This window comes from Mus pahari, chromosome 3, assembly GCF_900095145.1.
Source record: "Mus pahari chromosome 3, PAHARI_EIJ_v1.1, whole genome shotgun sequence".
NCBI classification, from domain to species: domain Eukaryota; kingdom Metazoa; phylum Chordata; class Mammalia; order Rodentia; family Muridae; genus Mus; species Mus pahari.
In genome coordinates this window covers 100,469,262-100,480,646 of record NC_034592.1, presented here as the reverse complement: position 1 = coordinate 100,480,646, position 11,385 = coordinate 100,469,262, and the positions used below count along the sequence as shown (strand labels likewise).

The following is an 11,385-nucleotide window of genomic DNA, read 5'->3' as shown; positions in this document are numbered from 1 at the left end:
ATTATCAAGGTGGGAACATGGCAGCACTTAGGCAGGCATGGTGTAGGAGGAGCTGAGAATTCTACAGCTTCCTCTGAAGGCTGCTAGCAGAATACTGGCTTCCAGGCAGCTATGGTGAGGGTCTTAAACCCACACCCACGGTGACACACCTACTCCAACAAGGCCACACCTAATAGTGTACTCCCTGGGCTGAGCATATATTAACCATCACTGCTGTATAAGTCTCCTAGTAATACTTGTTTTTAAAAAAATTAGGTTTTATGGATTTAGTAACTACATAGGGGAAAATCTCAAACTAGAGCCCAGCTAATCATAAACAAGCCTTGGTTGCCAACTGATGACACATTTAATGGACCACACCAATACATTTTGGAGACTATAACAGTCTTCAGGTAGGTACTGTCCAGAAGAGGTGACATTTGCATAAGTTGCCTGGACTTAGGACTTAACACATTCCAAGGTACAGTGTGTCTTTCCACATGTCCTTCAATTCACTGTCATCACCACGACTTTATTATGGTTGCTTTTCGCCATTTAAGCAGGAAAAAAAAAATGCTAAAATTCCAAGTGAGGAGCCTTGTACAAACTAGCATGTAAGTACAGGAAGGAGCGTTTAAGCCAGACAAGCAAGTCTAGCTCTAGCCATTGAATAGGACCATTGTTTTCCACCCAAGCTTCACACTGTAGCTGCCCACTGGTTTCAAAATGTGCTATACATCTCTAGGCCATTTTCTAGAGGTTCTCATCCAGTATTTCCATAATTCTATTATATATATTCTATTATTATATATAATATATATATATAATTATAAATAGTATATGTAAATAACTTAGCGCACACCCTGGCAATGGGCAAAGAAACACTTCATTGGTGGTGTTGTCCTTATATCAGTCAGGGCCAGAGCAGATGGCAGCCCTTTGTTCATCCTAGTTTGTTGTCTGGCTAAGTGGCCAAAGCTATCTTATACCTGGGACTCATAAGAATCCAATCCAATCCAATCCAATCCAATCCAATCCAATCCAATCCAGGCAGCCCCGACCCTCCAGCACAGAGCACAGGCAAGCCATAGATACCTATTTGCTGCCACACCATGCAGCACAGATGGAGGCTGTCACCTGGGGGCCCTCCAGCCACATGCCCAGCCTGCAGTAGGAGCCATCACCATGTATGAGCATGTGGTGGTTAGATGGGAGAGAAAGAGAAGAAGAACAGCATGAGCATTACGAAGCGAGATGGAGCTCAAGGGAGAGAGCAGTAGCCTGTTGTGAATGGCTGGCCCTGCCACTAGGGGTCTTGGTGAAGTCCCAACCTGAGCTGCCATCGAGGGCCTTGTCTGGGTATGTGGCTGTGCAGCAACAGGGGTCAATGGCAACCTATGTCTGTGGCTCACATTACTACTAGAGACCATGGGGGACTCCCTGGTTGGGGCAGCAGCCAGGGACCTCGTGGATGTCCAGAGGCAGTGCATAGCTGGCCATTGGATGCAGGCAGCACTCTGGAGAACTGGTCCAATCTCTCACTGCTGGCAGAGCTTGAGAGAGCAGGCCCTGTGCCTTTGCCCAGGCAGCATAGTGGAGCTGTGCTGTGGCTGGATTATGAGTGTGCAAGCCCTGAGAGTATGAGTGTGGGAGAGCTGACCCTGCCTTTTGTCTGCCATAGGGTGGCACAGGTGCAGAGGTGATGCCCTTCTCTCTCCTCACCTCTCACCAGCTGTGGCAGTTGGGAGAACTGACCCTAAGGTCATGAGAGCAGGTGAACTGTCTTCACCCACTGCAGTGAGGAGGAGAGCAGGGCCTTGTGCTTCGTTTGAACATCAGAGCATCACTGGCCTTGGTGGAGGAGGACCAAGTAAGCTGCCCCAAGGGTATGAGAGCAGGAGAGCTGGCCTAGCCAGTTCTCTGGCATGTGGTGGTATGGTGACAGGGGTGATGCCCTCTCCCTTGCCACCTACAATATCCGGGAGAGCTAGACCTGTCCCCTTTCTGGCAGTAGCACTTACGAGAGCGGACCCTCTACCTTGCCCGTTGATGGCAAAAGCATGGGTGAACCAGCCTGAAGGATGTGAGAGTGGTGGAGGTAGCCCAGCCCCTCACGGGCTACAGAACTTTCTAGAGTGAGCCCTGCACCTTGACTGAGCAGCACAGTAGAGCTGACTCTGGAAGCATGGGTGCGGGTGAGCCAGATCCAAGCGCATGAGAGCTGAAGAGTTGACCCTGCTTTCTACATACAGTGACATTGGTTGGCCTAGCAAGAGCTATACTGGTGGTGCAGATCAGGGGTAGCTGGCACGCTGACCAGCTCCGCTGCCACTGAGAAACAGATCCAGGGTTCAGAGTTAGCCCACCCTCAACTCTATATCATCTGTGAATGATTGGGATACATGAAGGAGCCAGCTAGTCCTGCTGATCCAGGGCTGCAGGATCTCCATGACACAGGTAGCAATGGAATGACCCGGAAGAGTCCAGGTGAGGATATAATGTGATGGTGTCACAGAAGACAGAGAGCTCAGGGGGGCTGATGACTCGTTGAAGTGAAGATGTGTGGACAGAGGGATGTACTGTGGGACACACTGGGACACATGTCAGCTTCCACCAGGAGATGTTTTTATGCTTTGTTTTTGTTTGTTTGTATTTTATTTGGGGGGAGGTTGCAAAGGTGAAGGGAAGATATGAGGGGACAGGGAGATGGACTGGACTGGGGTGCATGATGGGAAACTCACAAGAATCAGTAAAAAGTTTTAAAAATACATTATACATACATTTCTATAGCTCCAATACTCTTTAGTTAAAGAAAAAGGTCCTGGTTGGTTCTGATGTTAAAGATCTTAAAGTCTTAGGTATAGTTGAGAAATATTAAAAGTTTTAATCTCTTCTCTGAAAAGTCATTTGTAAAGGCAGTATTTATATTGGACTTTGGAACAAGGTAGACTTGGGTAAAAGTGTAAGTTCTAGAACTGGCAGTTGCAACTTGGGAAAAATCACTTACTTTTAATAAACTTTGGATGCCATAGTTTCCTTTTTTTTTTGTTTTTAAAGATTTATTTATTTATTATATGTAAGTACACTGTAGCTGTCTTCAGACACTCCAGAAGAGGGCGTCAGATCTTGTTACGAATGGTTGTGAGCCACCATGTGGTTGCTGGGATTTGAACTCTGGACCTTTGGAAGAGCAGTCAGGTGCTCTTACCCACTGAGCCATCTGAATGCTATGACTGTGACATCAGGTAACCCACGGACCACGTTTCCTGTGGTACCTTATTTAGTAGACACATAATGCAGAATGGCTGTGACAACGTGTGCCTGAGAGACTCGAGACTACCTCCATAAGCCAGGAGAATTTAAAAATTATAAAACACAGTTATTGGCAGGAAAGCTTTTGGAAATCAATGATTAGCTACTTTGGGGAGTGGAAAGATGTAGAAAAACAGAATGAGTCATCTTCAGTATGAAGGGAGGCCTCTCGGAAGAATGTTCTCTAAAAACAAGATATAATAATGAATACTAGCTAGTGAGCAGCTTCTAGAAGAAAGGTTGCTGTTGCTCTCAGACTTCACCCTGGTAGATAAGCAGGTTTCTGTGGTTAGTCAGGTTTCTGTTACTGTAAGAAACGTCTCGGGAATCAAATCAACTTAGAAAGAAGAACGGTTTGCTCAGGCTCAGAGTTATGAGGGTTTCGTCTATGGTCCGAGGCCCCACTACCTTTGGGTCTGTGGTGAAGGACACTTCCATTATGGCAACACAGCATAATGGAAGTGCGCATTTTAGAGTTGGGAAGTGAAAAAGAAGAAAGAGGAAGAGGCTGGGATTCCACAGTCCCTGCTATACACCCCAATTACCTGAAGGTCTACATCAAGCTTGCTTCTGGAAGCTTCTACCATATCCCAAAAGAGTAAATAGACCAAGCCCCCCCCTCCTTCCTAGTTCATAATTCCTGTGTATATATTTTTCAAATTTTTTTCTTTTATTATTTACTGATGTGTATGTGTCTGAGTTGGTGTACACATGTGTTTTTATGCCATGTGTAGTCCAGAAGTGTGTCTGATCCCCTGGTGCTGAAGTTGCAGGCAGTTATGGGTAGCCCAACTTGGGTCTGGGAACCCAACCATGTCTTGTGCAGGAGCAGCAGTCACACTTAGCCAGTGTTTCATCCCTCTAACCCTTTAACTCCTCCTCCCATATCCTGTCCACTTTCCTCTGGTCTCTGCCCATTAACTCGGGTTCTGTGAAGATTTCTTCCCAGCTTTTGAACTTAAGTTCTCATATCTAATAATTAAAATATACTCATTGCATTATTTTGTGAATGTAAGCTCTGCCTTTCTAAATTATTTTAAAAATTTCAGAGGCAAAAGATCTTTTCTTAACCTGCATTTTTCATCTTTTGCCTCAGCAGATTCTACAAAGACCCAGGTGGAAAGGATGGCCTCATAAAAGCAGACTGAGCGCCAAGAAACATCATCTATGTGTGAAAGAAGTAGTCAGGGAAGCATCTTTAATGGCGAGAATGCTATTAACTTGTGTTCAATTTTTACCAGCTGAACTTTGCTTTCGAACAGAGTCACAAAAAACACACAGATTATTTTAACCCTATATGGACTATCTTGCTGATCCACTTACATTTATTTATTTATTTATTTGTTTGTTTTTCTTTAAATGGTGGCTTGCAATGTTGTTTACATGTTAGAATAATTTGGAAGTTTTAAAATTTTTTCATGTATAGAAAATACCACAGGCCAGTTAAGTCAGAATTTCTACAAATGGAGTAAGATACCAATATATTTTTTAAAGTTTTTTTGAGCTAAGATTTAGGACCATTGTTGGACATCAAACTATGTGAAGTATGATAAAGAGAATCCCCAGATTAAGTGATGGGGAGATGGCTTAGTGGGTAAGAACAATTGTTCCCCAAGCATGAAAATGTGAGTTCAAATCCCAAGCATATATATATATATATATATGTGTGTGTGTGTGTGTGTGTGTGTGTGTGTGTATCCATATCCCAAAAGAGTAAATAGACCAAGCCCCCCCCCCCTTCATGCCAGGCATGTCCTTGTGGACCTGACTTCAATCTCCCAGCACCTACATAAAAGATGGGCATAGCCATAAATGTCTTTAGTTCCAGCACTGTGGGTGGGAGAAAGGTGGATCTAGGAACTTAAGGGTCAGTAATTCTAGTTAAAAAAAAAATTAATAATGAGGTTCAGGTTCAGTGAAAGACCTCATTCTCAAGAGAGTAAGTTGGGAAATTATAGAGCATCCTTCTCTGGCCTCTTCATGTACATGCAGAGTCATGCACACTCATACACACATACATACACTATGCACACCACACACAGAGAGATACAATATGCAGACAAGCATGTACTTGCTCACACACACACACACAAAACAACAACAACAACAACAACAACAAAGAGAGAACCCTAGACTAAAAGTAGGTGATAAAGAAATATCCAGGTCTGGAGTTTTGTAATAGTCTACACCAATCTATGGTCTCCCTTCCGGATTCTGACCTCTTTTTTCCTAGCTACAGAAGGCATACTCTGCAGAGGACTGGAGGCTGGAGCTGAAGGACAATCCTGTGGGAGAAATGAACCTCCTTGCTGCAGCAGGTTACACATAATCACTGTTCCTCCTGATTACCCGTATGCCTAATTGATATCCATTATTTAAACCCTAAGTGGAATGCCATTTCTCTAACAACTTCGGTATTCCAATATTTGAAACATTAGTTACACCTTCTTAAATGTGCTAATATTTGTTCACAGCTTGCACAATACAGAAATTTGAGTGTTTATTTGCTTGATATACTTCCATTTTCTTCCTCATACCTTTAGATCTTGAGCTCGGTGATGGAACAGACCACACCACATCTGCTTTATTCATTACTGTAAAGTGGACACCCATCACAGTGCACGAATTAGGAGCTTAGTATGTCCTTGGTAAGAATGGAAATCAAAGCACTGGGTCCTGGTGAGTATTTATTGGAGTTGGGGAGCTGCAGAGGCCCACAACTCCCTGAGGAACACTCTGTGAACAATAATATAATAATATAAGTAAAGGGATCCGCGGTCATGCAATGTGGACAATGATGCTTATATATGGTATGAGCTTTAAAACTATTTGAATGCTTTATTGGAGGAACAAATGTTCGTGTCTTAAGTCCATACTACGAAGACAGAAATAGGAGTAAATTTGTCGATTGACTCTTGACAATATTATGTACTTCTGAACTGTTGATTTACATCATCCTTAACATTACTTTCAGAAGTCCTGTCCTATTTGCAGCCAAGAGGCTTCGTGCTAAAATTACAAAGGTCGGCTTAAAAGTTTTCTCTAGAAAAGAGATGGGTTCTTTTAAATAACATCTCTGCAAATTAAGCCCCCCCCCCGCCCAGTACTTTCCACCCTTTTTATTAATGGGGCTCATGGAGTCTTAACCAGATATAAACCCTGTGAATTACCATAATGTGTTGCCTCCTCTCAGCCTAGAAAGGGCTGTTTCAGACTTCTACCACTAAGCTCAGGACCACCTAGGGTGGTTCCTTCCGACCTGCCAAGCCTGCTCTATTGTTTACACCTGCCACTGTTCTTCAAAACAGTCACCTTTCAAAGCAGTCGCTACTGCCTGATGAGAAGACTTTGAGATGTTCCAGAGACAGCTTTCTCAAGATCCACCTACAGGCTCTCACCTGTACGACAGGCCCCAAGAACTGGGTGGTGGGGGATGGACTTTCCCCCTCTTTATAAACTCTGAACAAGATTAAACTTGTGGGCTTTGATCAGAACACTTTGTCTTAGCCACATTTCCTATTCTCTTTCAGCCCCAGTCCGCCTTTCAGGAGGACCCCAGTTCGGGTGGGGCCGCGGAGAGCTCCACTCAATAATGACCACTCTGGCAAGATATCCACACTGGTGCAATAGTGGCACAAATGTCATAGAAGTAACCAACTACCTTCTGATTTGATTTAAAGTCTACCCCACAAGATGAACTCCATCCTTGTTTCTGTGCCAAGTAACTGTAGCTGGACAGTCCACAGTTCCTAGGAGACAACCTACTATTGTTATTTTACTAAATGAACCTAGTATTAAACCAACTTCCAACAACTTATCATTTTGCCCATAGATTAGCACATCTCAATCCTCATAAGCTAAGATTCTCTTTATAGTAAGTGACAATAAGCAGGGACCCTATACCTTCAAGATGCAGAGAATAAGATACTGTGGAGTGCACATCCCCCAATAGGATATCCCTATCACACCCTCTTCTCTCGGGGCTCAGGGACCATTGCAGAAGTAGGAGTAGGAAGATAATAAGAGCCAGAAGTAGTTTATGACTACAACAAAACAATGGGTTTTGTAGACAACAGGGAAGGTACACATACCAACTCACAGTGACAACATGCATAAGACCCATGTAAGGAAGGTGGACAGGAAATCCCATCCCTGGCTCAGGAGCTAGTGGTAATTAATAGCAATGGAGAGAGAGAAAGGAGAGAGAGAGAGAGAGAGAGAGAGAGAGATTCCTTCAGGAGTGCAGCCCCTAGTCGACTGCCCATGCTTCAGTGGACAGCCACAATAGTTTGTGGGCAGCACAAATTGAACTAGATAGGCTTTTAAAAACAAGGAAAATGGCATTAAACATCACTGAGGAGTTAACCATTGACTTTAGCAGTGTGGACAGCATTGGTGCAGAGCAGTTTTGACACAAGGAGAGGCAAACCACAATACAGGGGGCTTTAGAGAAAGTGAGAAAACAGATTTTGGAGGCACGCTTGTGCAAAACTCTTTGGAGGAACTGCTGTAAGGAAAAGGGTGTCAAGGTACGTTGGCACAAACCTGTAATCCTTGCACTGAGGAGGCTAAAGACAGGAAGATCAGAGTTCTAAACCAACCTGGGCTACATAGAGAATTCCAGTCCAATCTAAGCTGCAAAAATAAGAGCTGGTCTCAAGATAGTAACAAAAGTAGATTGACAGACAGACAGACAGATAGATAGAACTTGTAGCTGGAGGGCAAAAATTGTGAATATAAGCTCATGTATGTGTGCTGATGAAATGATCAAAGGGGAAATGACTCAAGCGAGGGAAAGGAGCAATGCTTTTGAATGTTTAAAGGAACTTGGGATTTAGTGACCATGTGTAGAATTTAGACATAGATAGGAACACTGAGAGATCATTCCTGATAACAGGATAGAAGGCATCTTATATAAACCAGATGCTGGTGGGCGGGTGGAGGTTGAGATGGAGGTGGGAACTTTGTGGAAGTTCTCTTCAGATTTTTTTCCTTAGGGAAGCAGCAATCAAGGTCAACTGCTAAGAGTGAAAGTAGAGGGAGAGAAGTGTTGGAAGATTTATGAAAAAGAATAAAATGCAGAGTTGTTGTCTAGGAGACTAGCGAGTGGCCTCGGGACTGTACCTGGACTTTTGGGCAGCACGGAGAATGTGCTCCAAGCTAACTGTGTCAGTTTCATGAATTTGAAGATCAGTCAGTGTGGATGAGGATTTTCTTTCTCCATTCAGATGCAGATAGACAGCCCAAGAGTAGCATTTCTGCAAATAAGAACAGCACAATTAAATGTATGCTCACAGGTAAAACTAAATTAATTAAGAAATAATGGATTTCTGTAAAATCTCCTTCATTTATCATGGCTGAATAGTGAAGAAGTGATTTTCCAGCTAATTAAATATTTTAGATGACTAAGACCATTATATTACACAACTACTTTAAAATAGAATTAGAAGAATTTTTTTTTAAAAAAAAAGATAAACAAACAACCCTAAGTAGCACATGAAAACACTTGGTTATAGTGCCCAAATATTTAATGGTATACATTATTATGAAAAATATTGACTATGATACATCATGGGGAAAGACAGTTATTTGAGTTTGTGGTAGATTCAGATCGGATCCTTTATATCAAGAATTTTCTAAAAGGGGCCTGGACCATAGATCAGTCTCTAAAGGACTTGCTATGTAAACTCAAGGAAGCAAGTTTGGTATCCAGTGCCTAAGTTAAACAATCAATCAAACAAACAAACAACTAGTAGCGTCCGCTTGTAATTCCAGTGTCTCTGTGCTGAAAAGGCAGAATCAGGGAGATCCCTGGAGCTCACATGCCACCCAGCCCGGCCTAATTGGTGAGCCTCTGGTTCTAGTGAAAGAACAACAACAGAACCCCTCTCCCAAGCCACAAGGTTAATTTGTGGACTCCACAGTTAAGGGCAAATCATCAGCACCAATGCACACACAAACACATCTGCACACATATACCCAACAAATGCATGAATTTCCCAAAGGCTGTGAAAGTGACAAGGGAAGTCACTGACTGTAACAACGTCTTCAGAGAGATCTGTCCATTATGTCTCAGCTGTGCCCATGTCAACATTAGAGTAAGACGGTTTTCAGCCACTTTCCCTGCTATGCAGTAACTTGCAGTTAATTACTCAGTAGCCTTTATCTAGCATAGTGAAGCCATAAACACCAAGAAGATACTTCACTTCTGAGTCTGGGTGATCTTTTGTCAATGGTAGTGTCAACAGGCCATGAGCAACAGTGCTGTGATTGTTCAAGTCCAACATTCATCTCCTGGCCACTTGAGTTTTCTCCTAGTTCAAATTCTTCCAATGCTTATGAAACTGCCCTACATTATTTATATATTTTTAAAGATAACTGATTATATAAGAGACATACCTTCATTGAATATAATTTGTGGGTTTTTTTTTTGACAAATTTCAGTCAACTATTTTAATTCCTACTTAGCTTTAGTCAAACTGTGTATCATTTATACCCTTTTAAACTGAGTATTTTATTGTGAAATTCTCCCATCACAAGACTGAAAAGCACAGCATATAGTAGCCTATCATATGAATGTTATGGGCTATTTAAGAATTCCTCCTCACTGTACCTTTAGGATGCTGAAACCACAATGATGAGCATCCCCGAACCCAAATCTATCTTTCTGTAGTGTGGCTCATTTTCTTGAGCTACCATCCTAGAGATGCAATCACACAGTAAAGAGACGTTTTAAGTTAGCATGGTCTGTGGCTCCCTTGTACTCTTCAGTTTCTCCACCACCCCACTTTGACTTGAACTCCTCTGGCAAAGCTCAGCTGTGAGCAGCTAATGGCATCTCCTCCATCCTTCTCCCTTTGTTTTCTGGCTGTTCCCACAGAACACCCCAGCCTTCAGCTTTTTCTGATCCTTTGTAAGATGACTGTGTAGTAGTGGAAGAGCATGCGTTGTAGTGTTGACTGGCTTGTCTTGAGTGTGAACTCTTTTTCATAAATATTTCCCCATTTCAGATTTTGTTTTGTTTCCTGTTTTGCTGTTCTTCAGTATGCCTAGCAATCAACTTCTTTCCCTGGCTGAACAGACAGAATACAAGTATGTCTTGAAAATGGCTGCCCTTAGCTGATCACCTGTGTACATCCTGGTTTATCTTTATAAAGAATGTTGGGGTTGCTGTTCAAATCTTTCCTACTTCATTCAGTACTTATTCCCAAATTTCTCTTAAAAATAGGGGTAATCTAAGGATATTATCCTTCATTTTTAAACCCTTTACTTTGCCTTCTCCTCTCGTTCAAGCAGAAGCATTAGACATCTTTAAGGTTCCCATTATGACAGATAAGCATAGTGTTGATCTGTATCACACACAGGTTTTACAGCTCTCTTTTCTCGCCTACATGTCTACTTGAGTAGATGTCAGACCTCAAACTTAGCCAGTGACAGAGCTGTCTCCCTCTGTGATGATGCAACCTCATTTCTGACTCTGAGACCCATTCTGCCTGTGTGGTCAGAAGCAATCACTTTAAATGCTTTTTAGGGGTTGCCTTTCGTCCTGATGGGTCATACGCTGTGGGAAGGCTTGATGGGTCTGAGGAACAATTACCCTCTTGGTCATAGGTCATCCTACCCTGGCACTGAGGAGTCTGTTTAACACTCTGTGACGCAGAGGAGTCTTTGCTGGGCTTATATGGATCCTGTGTCACATAGATCCTTATTTTTCAGATCTTCTTTTTGTGGGATCCTCAAGGCAAGGTCCTCTAATGTAGGACGTATGCTGTCTCTCCCTCCCTCCCTCCCTCCTTCTCCTTCTCCCTCCCCCCTCTTTTCTCCTCTCCCTCCCTCCCTCCCTCCCTTCCTCTCTCCTTCCCTTCCTCTCTCCCTCCCCTTTTAACCCATTTTCCACCATACACTCAATAAATTAAAATAAATAAATGAACGAATGAATGAAGCTTCCAGATATTCATTTGTCTAAGCTACCTAACTTCCCCTTCTACACCTTCCACTACTCCCCAGACCCATGACACCATGTCCTTGTGGGAGTAGGGATTGGAATATCTGTGTCTTTCTGTCTATTTGTTTTCTGGTCCACATTGCTCCAGC

General features: G+C 42.9%; 1 non-coding gene across 1 annotated transcript; it reads left to right on the top strand.

The window, feature by feature from the left end:
- The first annotated feature begins 837 nt into the window (after window positions 1-837).
- Window positions 838-981, top strand: LOC115063705. Its single transcript, XR_003843588.1, has one exon. It is a non-coding gene; the product is annotated as a small nucleolar RNA SNORA48 (small nucleolar RNA).
- Window positions 982-11,385: the final 10,404 nt, after the last annotated feature.